Genomic DNA, 16,481 nt, shown 5'->3' on the forward strand with positions numbered 1-16,481 from the left:
AGAGCTAGAGATAAGAACTATGACTATAGCATTTACTGAGCTGGGAAGTAAAAACAGGCCTGGCTTTTGTTTTCAAAGTCAGAATTTAAATTGGGCAAAATGGGATCATAAGAGCTAAGCAACTCTTACGCAGAACTGTTGAATTTGCTCTTTCTCGGTTTCCATCACCTTTGCTCTACAGCTTGGCTTCCTAAAGCCGTCTGACTGTTATGTTCTGGCCTTACTGAAACAGAGGTCATCCTGGCTCTTTGTGTGTGGAGACCTGTACTTGGGCTGACAGCTGAGACAGAGCAGTAGCTGTGGTTGTGGCAGAGTAAACAGTAGCTGCTTTCCCAGCATGACCCAGTCTGAGGAGCCTTTTTGCCTCTGTGGCCTGGCTCTTGGATGTATAGGTCTGCTCTGGTAACAAACTTGGTGCCAATTTACAACTAATCTTTCAGGTTAGGGGTGATTAGTTCCATGCTGCTATTTTTGTTTTTAAAGATTTTATGGGAGGGGAGGGAGGAGAAACACTGATATGAGAGACAGTAATTGGTTGCCTCCCATGTGCCTGGACCAGGGACTGAACCTGCAGGCAATCCAGGCATATGCCCTGACCAGGAATTGAACCTGTGACTTTTAGCACTGGGACAACACCCAACCAACCGAGTATTGCTGCTGGTATTTGTTTAGTACTTCTTGTGCCTTTGGGACTATTCTAGATGCTAGAATACAAATATAAAGTATGTAAAAAGCAAAGAAGAGCAAATAGCCACGTTAGGTAAGTGACAGTTGAACTTGAGTAGATGACTAGACAAGCATGGGAATACGAAAGCCTATATAATGTTTGAACATAAAGACAAACAGTGCCTCTTATGCTTCTTATTAAGTAGATTAAGTTTTTCTTAATTCTAGGAGGAGATTTAACATTGGGAAAGGAGTTGGTAATACTGAAAGGGTCCTAGGTATTTACTTTGGTCTGCAGGAATCAGGAACTCCTGGTGCTAAGGAATTTCCTGTCCTGCACCAGTTTCTTAGCTGTTTCAGTGACCTAGAATTTTGCATGCAAGTAAATGGGTTTCATGGCAAGACAGCTGAGGTTTCCTGAATTGACTTAACTAGCACACGTTTTGTTCGACTTTGAGGCCAGATAATTTTTTGTGGAGGTTGTCCTATCTATATGTTAGAGGAATTTTAGCATCTCTAGCCTCTACCCATTAGATGATAGGTAGTGGCAGCCCCCCTAAATTAGACAACCAACAATGTCTCCAGATGATGCTAAGTGACCCCTTAAAGCAAATTTGCTTCTGGTTAAGAACCACTGATTAAATAGGAGAGGTCATCAGAAACCTGCCTCGAATAAGCAACATGGCCAGTAAGTAGTGGAGCTAAAATCTGAGCCTTGGATTTTTGGTCTTGGGCTTTTTTCATCAGGTTTGGAAATGTTAAGTGTCTCTTGAGAACCTCCGGTGTGCAAAATGTTTGTTTTATTTTCATCAAACCGAAAATAACATCTCTTAGATTATTTGGTACAGAAAAAGTATGAAGCCCAAAAAGGGTACATAAACTCACTTTCTAGGTAACTGCAATTGACATTTTTTAAAAGATTTTTAAAATTTACTTTTAGAGAAACATCAGTGTGTGAGAAATACATCGATTGGTTGTCTCTCGCACACCCAGAACTGGGGACCTGGCCCACAACCCAGGCAGGCATGTGCCCTGACTGGGAATCGAACTGGCAGCCTTTTTTGTTTCGTAGGCTAGCACTCAATCCACTGAGCTACGCCAGCCAGGGTGTTATTGATCCTTTTTAAGATATATGTTTGCATGTGGATAGAAAAGTCCCATCAGTATAGAAAGGTATAAAAAAACTTTAAAGGCTATCTTCCCATTTACAGTTTCTAATGTTCCTTCCAGAAAATGAATTACACATATGTAAGCAGATACATACGCATGTGTGTGCATATACACACTCCTTATTTGTATAAAATATATATATTACGCATATTTAGTATACATATATTTTTTTTCTCTGTCCAATAAGTCTTGGAGGCCTTTTGCTATATAAAGAGATTCACTTAAAATTTTTTAGCAGCTGCAGAATAGTACCTCGTATGGCTAATATCAGTACCTTAGATGCAAAGTAGAATATTTAGGTATGGCGTCAACCTCCAAAGCGTAAGTGAAGTTTAGAGAAGGAAGTGACAGAACCGAGACGCAATCCCTATGTTCTAAAACCAGAACTGGTACAACTCACAATTGTCTGGCACTGTCTCCCAGCAACTGGTGTGGTGCCAGCTCTTTCCTGTGGAAGTGAATTTATAGATGAGATTGCTTACCCTAAACAAACCCGAGAAGAGGAGAAGCTGGAGTTCACCTCCATTTCTTTTGACTTTAGCCACACACCCTTGCCCCAAGGTTACACTGTCTGGACTGAGAACCAATTCCATTGTTTGAAGGGCTCTGGGGATTTGGAGTACAGTAATTTCCTAGCTCTCTTGACACTCCCTTAGATGATTCCTATGTTTTCTCTACTCAGTGGACACTACCCAGTTACCACCATTGTCATTGTCATTTCTTGACATAACTCCCAATTCTAAGACACTTGACAATTTCAGTCCTGCGAGTGATGGGGAAGGAAGAGAACAATGTGGAGGAGCCAGAGGAAAGTATTTCTAAAATGTCTCATGTTTAATTTTCCCTTTGTGAATATTTTGACTCCAAATTCCACAAAAGAATAATTTCATCTAGTTCTTGAGAAATACTCCTGCCAGATGGCTGCTGGTGAAAATCAGTTGGGACCACAAAGGAACATGAGATTGCCAGCAGCTGGCTGGTGCCATGGAAAAATGTCATCTGTTGGGCAGCCACTCCCTGAGCAGTGAGTGGGTGACAGGCCAACTCCAGGAGGGGCGGGGGCCATGAGGGGGCCATGGCAGTGGCAGCTGGAGAAGTCAAGTGTAACTGGCCTTCCCAGGAGCATCATGTGTGGTCAATTCTCACAGGCCACTCAGTACAATGCACTTGACAATGACGACTATTTTGCTGAACTTTTCCCACCCACTGTCATGCATTTATTGGACATTTTTCCTTGGCCTGGAATGCTCTTCCCCCATTCTTGCCAGCCTACTCCTATTCATTCTTTATTATGCAGTGGGCATGGCCGCCTTCCTGAAACTTTTGTTTGTTTGTTTTACATTAACTTAGAAGAAGGGAGAGAGAAACATGGATCTGTTTCACTTATTTATACAGTCATTGGTTGATTCTTGTATGTGTCCTGACTGGAGATCAAACCCACAGCCTTGGTATATCAGGACAATGCTCAAACCAACTGAACTACCCAGTCAAAGCTCCAAAAGCTGCTTTTTTTTTTTTTTTTTTTGATGTCTGCCTTCAATAGGCATCTGAAGCCCTCCTGTGAGCTGTGATAACATGTCAGCTTTAGTTCTCTATCCCTGTTCATTCAGCAAATACACGTTGTGTGCCCAGTGTGCCATGCCCTGTTCTAAGTGTCCCTGTAGTGCAGCTTCTCGTGTCCCTAGGCAGGTGGTGAGCTCCATGAAGATGGAATCTCTACATGCTGGGCCTCCAACACAGGCTTGCACGGGGCTTATCCTCAAGGAATTCTGACTTTTATAGGAGATATACGGTTGCTCTCTGATTTCAGATGGTTCCTTCTAGTGAACACAAATAACTAGAGTTCATGGGGCACCATTAAGTTCTATATTAAGAAGGGGGCAGGGAGTGAGATTATTCATTCCTGTGTAAGGGTTAGGGATAGCAGTAAAAGTTAAACCAAAAAAAGGGTGGGGGCAGCTTCCCTCAGGTGACTGGCTTCCATCTCCATTCTGCACCTGGCTTTGCAATGAGGTGAGGTTAAAAACCCTGCACTGGCTCTGCTTGGTGCCTAGCAACAACCTGACTGCCCACAACCATGATTTTGAAGCTGGGTGTGTCTCTTAGGCAGGAAGCCACCTACACCGCCAAAACAGCCAGGGCCTCCCCTTCACTTCCTCTGAGCCCAAACTCCACCTTCAATTGGAGCCAGTACATTCAGTGTTTTGGAGCCCTGCCTTAGAGCGCAGATGGGATGTTTGTAGCAAAGATAGCTCTGGTATCTACGGGGTGCATGATCTCAGACAAGTCTGGTCGCCTCTCTGAGCTTCAGTCCCCACACCTGTCTTACTGTTCCTGTTTTCTTCCTAGCTCGGGTCTCCCTAGTGCGGCATTAGAGACACAGGAGCATTCAATAAAGGCAATTGCATCTGAGCCTGCTTGGTTAGGGGAAGATTCAGTAAGTGATTCTTCCTCAGCTGTCCCTTGGATATCGTTTTCTTCTGAGCCTTTCAAAGAGCTCCTCCTATTTCCTAATTCCTATACATAAAATCCTGTTTTTATTGTCCCACTCCATTCCTCTCCTTGTTGCTTATCTTATTCACGGGTGTTAACCCCCATCATTGACAAAATTTTACACTTATTAAAAAATCCCAAGTGTTTTGGTGTTTAGGCCAATACTGCTATTATAGTTGACTTTTATTGTTTTTAAGATTTTATTTATTTTAGAGAAAGGGAAAGGTAGGAAGAAAGAGAAGGAGAGAAACATCAATGTGTGAGAGAAACATTGATTGGTTACCTCTCACACACGCTCCAACTGCACCAGACCTGCAACCCAAGCATGTGCCGTGACCGGGAATAGAACCAGCAACCTTTGGCTTTGTGGGACAATGCTCAACCAATTGAACCATGCCAGCCACGGCCTTCAATTTAAAAAAAAAAATTAATATTTTATTTATTTATTTTTAGAGAAGAGAAGAAAGAGGGAGAGAAGCATCAATGTGTGGTTGCCCCTCATGCACCCGCTACTGGGGGCCTGGCCGGCAACCCAGGCGTGTGCCCTGACTGGGAACGGAACCAGTAATCCTTTGGTTCACAGGCTGGCACCCAATCCACTGAGCCATACCAGCCAGGGCTAAAAACTTTAAATATAACATGTATTCTATAAAGTACACAAATTTTAATTGTACAAAGTGGGCATACTTATAACCATCTTCCAGATGAAGATATAGATTATAATCAGTATCTCAGAAGTCTCTCTTATGCCTTTTCCTAGTCATTAATCCCCTGAAGCAACTGCTGATAGGATTTCTGTTGCCCTAGAGCAGTGTTGTCTGTTTTTGCACTGAACAGAATTATACAGTATATACTCTATTGTATCTGGCTTCTTGTGTTCAATGTTACGCTAATGAGATTCATCTATCCCTGTTTTTCCATGCCCCTGTACCTGGACATGCCTGTTCTTTCTGCCAGGAAGTTTTCCGTCCTTCCAGCATGCCCCACCCTGGCCTGGCCAGTCTGTGCAAGTCCTCTAGACTCAGACTAAACCCCGTTCCTTTGGGAACCCATCCTGATCAGCTCTGGGTTTGAATCCCAGCCCCTCCACCTATAGGCTGTATGACTGTGGGCAAGCATTACTGAGAACCTCTTCATGCCTCCTTTTGGTTGAAGGTAATAGTTTTTGTATTCCAGAGTCTTTGAGAATTTTAAGTGAGATAATATGTAGTAAACACTTTGAACAATACCTGGAACATACCAAGTACTTAACCAATGTTAGGTATAACTATTGTGAATACTCTTCTTCTTCCCCTAGGTCCTTGTACAAACTCTCATCCCAGCACTTATTTTGATTATTTTGATTATGAGACCTTAATTCCTTGATTAGGGATTATGTCTTCATTCATTGTATTTCTTTAACAAATTTATTGAGTATGTACTATATTCTAGCACTGAGTGTACAGTGGTAAAGGAGGCTCTGGATTTTTTTTTTAAGGGAGGAGACAGATAATAAGAAAAATAAAGAGGTACAATTATTTGGGATAGTGATAAGCACTATGAAGGGAATAAAGCAGTGTGGTGTGACAGCAGATTGGGGGTGCCACTGAAGCTGGGTGGGGAAGAGGTCTTCTTGGGAAGTGCTGTTTAAACAAAGACCTCCAGGGTGAAAAGGAGCAGGTGTGTGTAGAGCAGGAGAGAGAACAGCAAGTGCGAGGCTCGGAGGAGGCAGGGTGAGCCCAAATATGTCTGAGAAACATAAAGAGCGCAGCATGGCTGGAGCCCAGGGACTGAATGCAGGGTCCAGAGGAAGCCGGAGAGATGGACAAGAACTGGGAGAAGCCACTGAAGGGCTTAAGCAGGGGAATATCGGTCACCTTTGCATCTGAGGTGCATAGCAGACACTAATTGTTGAATACTGGTCACAACTGCCAATGACCAACTGATGAGCCATTCTTAGATAGTTTTCGAGTTAAAACTTCATCACTGTGCCATGTGTCCCTGGGTTCTTACCGGATGGGGTTGGATTTGCTCAGTTCCTTCTGGGCTTTTCTCTCCCCTATCCCATCTCATCCACCCTTCTTTAGCGACCCAGATTATCTCCACCTGAGATGTGTAACAAAGATGAAAGCCTGGCAAGCCCGGACCAGTTGGAGAAAAGTTAAGTAGGAAACAGGTTTGGTCAGTTCCTCTCCTTTCTCTGACTTTTAGAAGGGTCAGGGTCCCTGGACAAGTGTACTGATGTGGCACAAGGGGAGGAGGGAGGCTGAGCAGCAGGAGGAGCTGCGGAAGGGTGGGGGGTGGGGTCAGAGCCACGGAGTAGGCAGACTGCAGCTGTAGCAGCTCTAGCCTCGTGTGGTGTGGTGTGGCAGGCCAAACCAGGAGCGCATCTGGAGTCCTGGCAGCAGAGCTGGGCTGTTGACAAGGCCTGGGCCATTACCAGTCAGGGGAGGGAAAGACAAGCCAGTAAATCAAAAGGGGAGGGCAGGCTTGGTTCTTAAGTGACAGGGATTGGCGTAACAGCATCAGCTTTTTAATAACAACAGAGACTTTATTTTTGTGTTTAACTTATTGACTTACTTTTAACCTTTACTTTTATGAAATATTACCCAGTGAGAAAAAGCACATAACACAAATGTACAATACAGTGAATACTTACAAAGCAAACTTCCATATAATCATCACCCAGATCATGAAGCAGGATGGTGCCAACAGCGTCCCCGCCTGCGGACCCCATCCCTCCCAGACTACAACCTCACTTAGAGGCAGCCGGAAGCTAGATGTTTTATGATAATCACTTCGTGGATTTTCTTTATAGTTGTATCACCTATGAATCACGTGAAAATTCTCAAATGAGGATTTTCTCATGTAAATCCTAAGACTGAAGACCACGCATGTGGAGTCTCCTCTTCCATAAATCTCACTGAGCCCTGCGGAGATGGTGGTGGATTGGTGGTCATTTGGCCGAGAAGGCACTTTTGAGGTTTCTCTTGTTCATTCCGTGTTTAAATGCTCACTATATTTAGGGCACCTGAAGAGTGTGGTGAGGGGCACGGAGATGCTTTCAAAATCATGCCTGTCCCTGGGAGCTTGCAGTCTGGCAGAGACAGCATGGAAATACAGGGCAGAACAGGGTGAGGGCCTAATGTCCCCAGGCAAGTGCTGTGGGTGTTTGGAAGAAGCAGAGATCGCTTTTGGCAGCCGGGAGCAGAGCAGGCTTTGTGGAAGAGGTGGCAGTACATTCATTCATGCATTATTCATCAGATATTTTCGAGGGCCGGCAGTGTGCCAGGAAATTAGGTCAAAGGCTACCAAAATGAATAATATCCCTGCCTGCTCACGGACTAACGGTTGTGTTAGCACAGATATAAATGATTCTAATATGGCATGCTCAAAATACAAAGTGTAATAGGAATGACTGTGGCCAGGGTTTGTCAGGGAGGGCTTCAGAGCTAAGGTGTGGGCTAGTACTCGAAGGAAAGAGGAACAGGAGTTTGTCAGACAGAGAAGGGAACCACTGAATCTTCAGAGGCACTGAGGTGGGTGGGAAAGGACACAGGTCAGTGTTGGCAAAAGGTAGAGTTCATGATGAGACTTGACAGGTAGGATGGATGAGCAGGAAAGGTGCTCTAGGCCAAGGGAACAGCAGGGATCTAGAGGCAAGAAATGATGGTACCTGCATGCATAAGGCTTGTGATGGAAGCGGTAATGTTTAATCATGTGTCAACCTGACCTGGGCCATGAGATGCCCAGATATTTGGTCCAACACTATTTGGTATGTCTGTGAGGGTATTTTGGAATAAGATTAACGTTTGGATTGTTAGACTGAATATTGCAGACCGCTCTCTCCCTGATCTGGTGGGACACATCCCATCAGTTGAAGGCCTGAATAGAACAAAAGGCTGATTATCCCTCTAGCTAGGGAAAATTTTTCCTGGCTTTGGACTCTGAAAGTTTGGTCCTTCCTGGGTCTTGAGCCTGCTGGCCGTTGGACTGCAAATGAGAGAGTGACTCTTCTGGTCCTCAGGCCTGAGGACTTGGACTGGAACTACACCGTCAGCTCTCCTGGGTTCCTCACTTGCCGACTTATCTTCATACTATTAAATATTTATATATATAGTTATATAATCTATATCATATATATACCTGTTAAATATGATATTGTTATATATTTTATTATTTTTTTTGTTAAAGATTTTATTTATTTTGAGAGAGAGAGGAAGGGAAGGAGAAAGAGGGAGACAAACATCAATGTGTGGTTGTCTTTTGTGCAACCCCTACTGGGGACCTGGCCCGCAACCCAGGCATGAGCCCTGACTGGGAATCAAACTAGCAATGCTGCGGTTTGCAGGCCGGCACTCATTACACTGAGCCATACCAGCCAGGGCTAGATATTATATTATTATGATATTAATGATAATATATAAATGAATTAACTCACACAACTATTCAGGCTGATAAGTCCCCATATATAATATATAATATATATTATTTATCATTTATTTTATATGTTATATGTAATAATTATGACATTATTTATTTATTAATTATTTAAGTCACATATAATTATTACACACAGATTAGTATATATTATTTACTATTAAATTATTTAATATATCTTAATATAGATATAAAATTGGAGATATAGACAAAGAGAGAAAGGTAGATGGATGTAGATATAGATCGTTCCTATTGGTTCCTCTAGAGAACCCTGACTAGTACAGAAGGGAAAAGTGAATACCTTTGGAAAGGTAAGTTGGTGCCAGATCATGGAGGCTACAGAATGACTGTCTGAAGGACTTCGAATTTCACCTGGAGGACAAAGGAGAAAACACCAAGGGTTCCTGAGCCCGGAAGTGACTTGACAAGAGCTGAGGTCTGGGAAGATGAAGGCTGTGCCGTATAAAATGAATTAAAACAGAGATTCTCAAAGGACCCTCTAGAATTGGGTATTAATTATGTGGGTGCAGGATCTATGATGCAAGAAATGTTGGGAGCCCTGGGTGTGCAGGGGTGCAGGGACCCAAAGCAGATCTAGGCACCACAGAACCCGGAGCAGGTGGGAACTCGAAGATGATTTCAGTGGTGCTGATGGGATTTCTGAGTAGCTGAAATTTGGAAATGGGGGTAGAAATAGGAGCTAGAGGATATAGAGATTTGGGAATCATCTACATAGAGGGTGGTGGCAAGTACCACACAGGGCAGACATGGGGGGCAGAGGGTGCAGAGTGATTCACTAAGAGCCTGCAGTTGTGATGGAGACCTACTCAACCCGGCTCAGGCTGTATAGGGGATTTATTAACTAATGTGACTGAAAGTTGAAGCAAGACAGAATCCAAGGCCTCAAGCAATGCCATTGGGAGTTGGTCTCACTGTCTCCATCTCTTAGCTCTGTTTTCCCCATCTGAAGTGGCCTCCTCCTCAGGCAGTCTCTCTCCTTGCAGCGGGGAGATGACTGCCAGCAGTGGCATGATTACATGTTCCCCTCAGAGGACAGGTTCACTCAACAGGATAGTTCTGACCAAAGTCCCAGAATAGACTCTCATTACTTCTCATTAGATCATATGCCCATTGCTGACGTGCCGCAGCAGGAGTGCTTTCTAAATTGCTCTGATTGACTAAGCCTGGGTCACCAGTCTATCCCTGCAACTGGGGATAGTGTCATCTTCTTTAGAGCCACTTGGAGTGACAGTGGGGGTGGGGGTGGGGTGGATCCAGGAGAAATGGAAGTGTTATTACCAGAAGAAGGAGGAATGGATACTGGGCTTGTACCCACTGGGGAACGGGAGCTAGAAACCCACAGGTAACTCCTCCTGTTATGTTAATCTGAGGCAGCTGTAGTCAGTGGAGCAGTGGGGAGAGGGCACTGGGAGGCTGGTGACTGGATGGGCCAGCAGCAAAGGAAGGGTTAGTCTGGGGTCACGTAGAAATACTATTGCCTTTTGGGGCCATCAAAAGCTGGGGGAGGGCCCTTTTGGAAAAAAAAAACCTGACAACACAATAGATAAAGTGTTAAGGGAGTCCTTGTCCTCAGAATAAAAGCAGGAAAAGCTAAGTAGTTGGGTGACACCCCATCAAGATATTGCTGCTGATGGAAAGGGCAGACATTGTTTGGGGACATTCATGGGATTGCGAGAAGGGCTGGAGAAAAGGTCACTGCTGACTGGTCTTGCAGAGGGAGAAACAATAACCAGTTTTCCCTCAGGTTTAAGAAACTAAACTTACACATTTTTACAATAGTAAAAAATTTATAATAGCCAAAACTGACTTAGATTCTAATGGGAGACTGGATAAGTATCATGATATCCATGAATTAGAATACAGCCTTGGCAAATAATGCATTGACATGAAAAGGTGTTCACAATGTAGTTAGTTTTAAAAAGATTTAAAAAATTTTTAAAAAGACTTTATTGATTTACTTTTAGAGAGGAGGTGGGGCAGAAAGAGTAGGAGAGAAACATTGATGTGTGAGATTATATTTATTGGTTACCTCTCACATGTTCCCTGCAACCCAGCATGTGCCCTGACTGGGAATATAACTGGCGACGTTTAGGTTTACAGGCTGGTGCTCGATCCACTGAGCCACACCAGGCAGGGCTCATAATGTAGTTGTGAGAAAGAAAAGTAGATTGCACTGTTTTTGTGCAATAGATGTGTGTGTGTGTGTGTGTGTGTGTGTGTGTGTATACACACACATACATGGAGAGAGAGGGAGTATACACCAAAATATTAATAGTTTGCATTATGAGTCAGGACCACAGCTGAAGCTTATCTTTTTTTTAAAGAAAATATTTTATTAATTTTTAGAGAGGAAAGGAGGGAGAGAAACATCTAACATGCCCATGGCGGGGGGGGAGTACCTGGCCTGCAACCCAGACATGTGCACTGACCAGGATGGAATCGGTGACATTTTGGTTTGAGGGACAATGCCCGACCCACTGAGCATTGTCAGGGCAAGCTTATCTTTTGATTTCTCTATAATAAACCTCAGAGATAGTGTGATAGTATGATGGTCAACTAGAGCCATTCTCCTGGGTTCAAGTCCCAGCTCTGCCACTGACTGCCTTGGCGACCTTGGGCAAGTCCCTTAACACTTCTGAGCCTCAGTTCATGTATCAATAAATGGGGGTACCAGCTCTTATAAAATGGTTGTTCAGTATTAAATTAACTACTATTACACGCAAAGTTGTCAGTACCATTCCTACAGTAAACACTCAAAAATGTAGTTATTCTTGTTACGTAAAGAAGTCCAGAAGAAAAATCTATTAAATCAATATATTGAAAATAGGTGTCTTTCTTGGCCAAGTAGGTGTAGTAGTCATCAACAAATGAGCTATTTTAAGATAAGCTGTTTTCGAAGCCCTGGCTGGCGTAGCTCAGTGGATTGAGCTCGGGCTGCGAACCAAAGTGCCACAGGTTCGACTCCCAGTCAGGATACATGTTTGGGTTGCAGGCCATGACCCCCAGCAGCCGCACATTGATGTTTCTCTCTATCTCCCTCCCTTTCCTCTCTAAAAATAAATAAATAAAATCTTAAAAAAGATAAGCTGTTTTCCTCTTAACACTGGAAAACATCTAAGAAAACGCAGAGAAGGTTCCCATTTCCCAGAAGATTCTACGCTAGCGGCAAACACAGATAATAGACAGGTGCTGTGAGGATAGGACGATCAGAAAGGGCAGACAGCCAACCAAAGGGTTGGCGAAGAGGAGCAGGTAGGGGAAAACAGTGAGTGCAAGGTCTTGCAATGGAGAGGAAGTCTCTAAACCAAAAGAAGAAGCTGTGACTGGAGCGACTGGAGACTGCGGTGCAGGCAAAGCTGAGAATAGCAGCTCATCTTTCACGCCATGGCGGACCCACAGAATACCGGGCCATTCACCTGCAGTGTGGTCTCAGGCAAGTCACTCCCCCCTTTCAGTAGTCTCCGTCTTCTCTGATAGTATTGTACTTAACAAGGTTGCAGGGTCAAAAGAAATGTTAGTGGGAGCGCTTTGCAAACGACCGTTTGCAGGTAGCATAAATACAACCATCTGAGAAAGATGTGAGGGGCTCGGCCGGGAACGGCGGAGCCGCGTTGGCGGGCGCGTGCGCGATAGGCACCGGAGCCAGGAGGGAGGTTGAATTCAGGCTGCGGATCCGCCTCTGCTGGATTCCCGGTCCCTCCCACTTCCGCGGGTACCCAACCGAACGTTGCCTGCGTGCTGACGTCAGGCGCGTGCCCCTGTCCGGCAGCCGAGGAGACCCCGCGCAGTGCTGCCAACGCCCCGGCGGAGAAGCTGAGGTGAGTGCGGGGCCCGAGGCTCCCCGCGGGAGCGGCATCTCAGCCGCACTGTCCTTACCGCCACCCCCGGCCTTTTCCGGTCCGTGGCGACACTCCGCTTTTGGGTTCCCGGGAAGCTTGGGAGCGCGGGTCTCAGGGTTGGGGGGGTGTCCGGCTCGCGCGGCGCCGTCCGGGGGAGCGCGGGTCCGGGTTCTGTGGAGGAACAGAGAGCAGGCGGTCCCGGCGGAGAAGGCGAGGAGCGCACGTCCCGCAGAGGGGAGTGCTGCCGGGACCCGGGGTCCTGGCCTGAGGGCGCGGGCGGGGCCGGGCTGTCACCGGGCTGCGGCGGAAGGAAGGGGTCACACCCATCCCGGCCGCTCGAGCTCCCCTCCCCCCTGGCCGGCCAGCTGGCCTGGAGGGCAGGCGGCAGGCTGGGGCGCCGAGGGTCTCAGCCACGGAGCCGCTCGCGGGCGCCCGAGCTGAACGGGAGTGTCTGTGGTTCGGGCGCCCGGGGTGGGTCAGCCCCCTGTGCCGAGGCATTCAACTTCCTGCTTCGCCGGGCGCCGCAGCGGACATTTTGCGGCGGGCGGGGGGAGGGGAGCGGAATTGCTAGCCCGGCGGCGAAGTGGCGGTCCGGGAGGGGACGGCTTGCGGGCTGCTCCGGGCTGTGCCTGCGATCTGCTTCCGTCGGTAGCCTCGCCTCTCGTTTGGGTCCGGGTGGGGTGGGTCTGATCGCCGTTTCTCCGGTCTCTCTATTCCTGCTTTAGGTTGAGTTCCTAATACCATTTCCGTTTGCTTCTCCAACTCTTTATCTCCCTGTCTATGCAGCTGAAGCTTCCCTTTCTGGAAGTTACCTAACCATCTCTCGAAACTGCCGTCTGACGCTTTCTTAATTCCTCATATTGGGGGGAAATTTTCTTTGTTCGTTTGTTTTTTTCCTCCCCTTTAAGTCCTAGAGAAATGCAGTGTGAAAGATTACGTCATCGCAGTATAAGGGGTGAGAGTTTTAACTCCTGCAAGTCAGGGACTCACCAAATTAAGACAGCGTTTTTCAGTCTTAGTTGGATATCCTGCCTGCTTCCCAACGCGTCGTTTTCAGAGATCCTTTCAAATTCTGGTTGTCTCAAATGCACCTAAAAGCCAGGAAGGTTTAAAATCTCAAGATGGGTTGGTGCCAGGCAATAAAGCGTAAGACAACACCTTCTACAGCCACTTATGCAGGCAATGCCTTTAAAGATCCCTTTGTACTCGAATGAAGTGAATTTATTTGTGGAAGCATCTCTGACCCAGAGTGACTTTCCCAGACTGTTTAATGTCTCCCGTATGACTTAATGGTGCAGAGTGCAAACCTCATTTGACCCACGTGTGCTTTTTGTGACAAGGGAAAAGAGAATCAGTTTATTTTCCCTCTAATCTTTGCTCGCTAGATACTTTTAGTTTTGTAATTAAAGACCAGTTTTGGATTTTTTACTAAAAAAGCTTAAGTAACGTTTTCGTATCTTTGGGATCACAGTATTTGTTCCCCAGAATGTTAGGTATATCCTTCATGGACTACAGGGTATGGTAGCACAGAAAAATGTTAGCATTGAAAAGCAAGTGAGATCCGCCCTGACCCGTGTAGCTCAGTTGGTTGGGCGTCTTTCTGCAAAGCAAGGCATCACCGGTTCATCCCCTGTTGGGTTACAAGCCTGGGTTGTGGGGCATGCAAGAGAAGCGACCGATCAATGTTTCTCGCCCTCTAGTTCTCCATTCCTCTCTAAAAATAAATGAAATTTTAAAGCAAGTGAGACCCAGTTCTGTAATGCGTTGTAAGATTAGTTCTTGTTGGAACAAGTTCTTTACTATTATTTCTCATTTGTGTAGAGAGAATAAATTGCTTGTTAAGAAATACTTTACCCTGGCTGGTGTGGCTCAGTAGATGGAGTGCCAGCCTGCGAAACCAAAGGACTGCTGGTTCGATTCCTAGTAGGGGCACATGCCTGGATTGTGGGCCTGGTTCCTCGTAGGGGACGCGTGAGAAGCAACCACACATTGATGTTTCTCTCCCTTTCTTTTTTCCCCTCCCTCTCTCTCTGAAAATAAATCAAAATCTTTTTAGCAATTTTAAAAAAGAGCACTTTACAGAAGTGGTAGGTTTAAACTGGCTTTCTGTAGACTTAGGTGTTGTAGAGTGGGTAGGTGTGGAGTTTGGATCTTCTGAAACATGTTTGCCATAATTTATCTTGTTTTAATATATAAATGGAACACTTGTCTGCTCCCTTATTTCTTGAATTTTCTATATTTAAGGAGTTTAAATATACATATATCAATTTGTATCATTCCTCTCAAAATATAGCAGAATAGTTTTGAGTTTACAGGGTTTAGACTGAGGCAGTGAGATAAAAGATTAGTAATTAACTGAGTAATGAAAATGAGCTCTTCCAGTAATTTTTTCAAGACCTAAAAGGTATCACATCCTCTTAGAATGTTTTCACATAATAATGAACAGTTGTACTCAATTAAATCTAATTTTTTTGGAATCTAAGGTGTTATAGCCTAGGGTATTCTGGGGGCTTAAATCAAATATCAGTGAGATTCTTAAAGCCCACTGAGACCAAGTCTTGACTGTCTTGAAACATCAATATTTGTTTTCTTTTATTTGGGTAATTTTTCTACTTAAAATTTTATGGTATATTAGAAAAACATTTCTAGTTATTATTTTTTAAAATATTTATTTATTTCTAGGGAGGGAAAGGAGGGAGATAGAGAGAGAGAAACATCAATGTGTAGTTGGTGGGGGGTCATGGCCTGCAACCCAGGCATGTACCCTGGGAATCAAAACTGCTACACTTTGGTTCGCAGCCCGCGCTCAATCCATTGAGCTACGCCAGCCAGGGCTCTATTTATTTTTTAAAATTATTTTATTGCTGTTCAGTTACAGTTGTCTATTTTCTCCCCTCCCCCATTTCTACTTATTTTTTAAAAAATATTTAAATTTATTTTTAGAGAGGGGAAAGAAGGGAGAGAGGGAGAGAAACATTGATGTGTGAGAGAAACACTGATTGGTTGGCTGCCTCTCACAAACCCCCAACTACAGGCCTGGTCTGTAACCCATGCAGGTGCCCTGACTGGGAATTGAACTGGCAACCTTTTGGTCTGCAAGTGGGTGGGTGCTCAGTCTACTGAGCCATACCAGCCTGGGCTCTAGTTATTTTTGAAATGGTTGCACTAATAAAGCATATTAATCCAAGACTTTCACATTTGGAAAACTTTGAAGTACAATTTACTATGCCTTTTTGGGAGTAGTATTTATAGGTATTCTTGGAAGTAAAAGTCATAATGTACTTTTATTTGCAGATAAATTTTAAATGCATTTCTTCATTTTGTTAGGGTCTTTTGAGAGGATAAGAAACACTTAATAAGCATTTCAGGCTACAGGCTAGCAGGAGAAGGAGGGCTTCATATTTTGTTAACTTATTTCCCATAAATCTACATATGCTATATCAAAGGGCTTCATTCTAGGCTTTCATTATTCAATATTTTCTTCCAAATTTATTAGTTTCCCTCATTAGAATATAGGTTCTATGAAGGCAGGGCTTTGACTTTGCATGGTCACCCCTGTATCCCTAGAAATGTTTGTCAAATTAATGAATTTCATGATGTTTGAGGGCTAACTTTCTCTTCCTGCATATTCTGTAGGCCTGTGTACTACTGTCCTGAGACTTATTTTGTGCTTGCTTAGCCATATCCATATTTGGGCTCATTGAAATGATGATTACTAATCTATTTTTGTTTGACCGTGTCTGTCTGTTTATCCCAGTATCTTTGCAGCTTTTTTATCTGGACAGTTTAATATTGCTTAGAAAATCTTTTCTGATGATCAGTTCTTACATTCCTAAAAATTATTCAGGCTTTAATGTTTGTTTTATTCCTCTA

At 44.5% G+C, this 16,481-nt stretch overlaps 1 protein-coding gene across 3 annotated transcripts in view; it reads left to right on the forward strand.

Annotated features, from left to right (window-relative positions):
* The first annotated feature begins 12,472 nt into the window (after positions 1-12,472).
* CDC42 (cell division cycle 42) overlaps positions 12,473-16,481 on the forward strand; it is a 48,949-nt gene continuing 44,940 nt past the window's right edge. Inside the window, exon 1 of one of the 3 annotated variants that reach the window (XM_045859099.1) lies at positions 12,473-12,587. The gene's annotated coding sequence lies outside the window, so the exon portion shown is untranslated. Of the gene's footprint in view, positions 12,667-16,481 lie in introns of all 3 variants that reach the window. The other 2 variants (XM_045859098.1, XM_045859100.1) reach the window with 2 other exon arrangements.

This window comes from Phyllostomus hastatus, unplaced genomic scaffold (assembly GCF_019186645.2).
Source record: "Phyllostomus hastatus isolate PE091 unplaced genomic scaffold, TTU_PhHast_1.1 phas_scaffold_182, whole genome shotgun sequence".
NCBI lineage: Eukaryota > Metazoa > Chordata > Mammalia > Chiroptera > Phyllostomidae > Phyllostomus > Phyllostomus hastatus.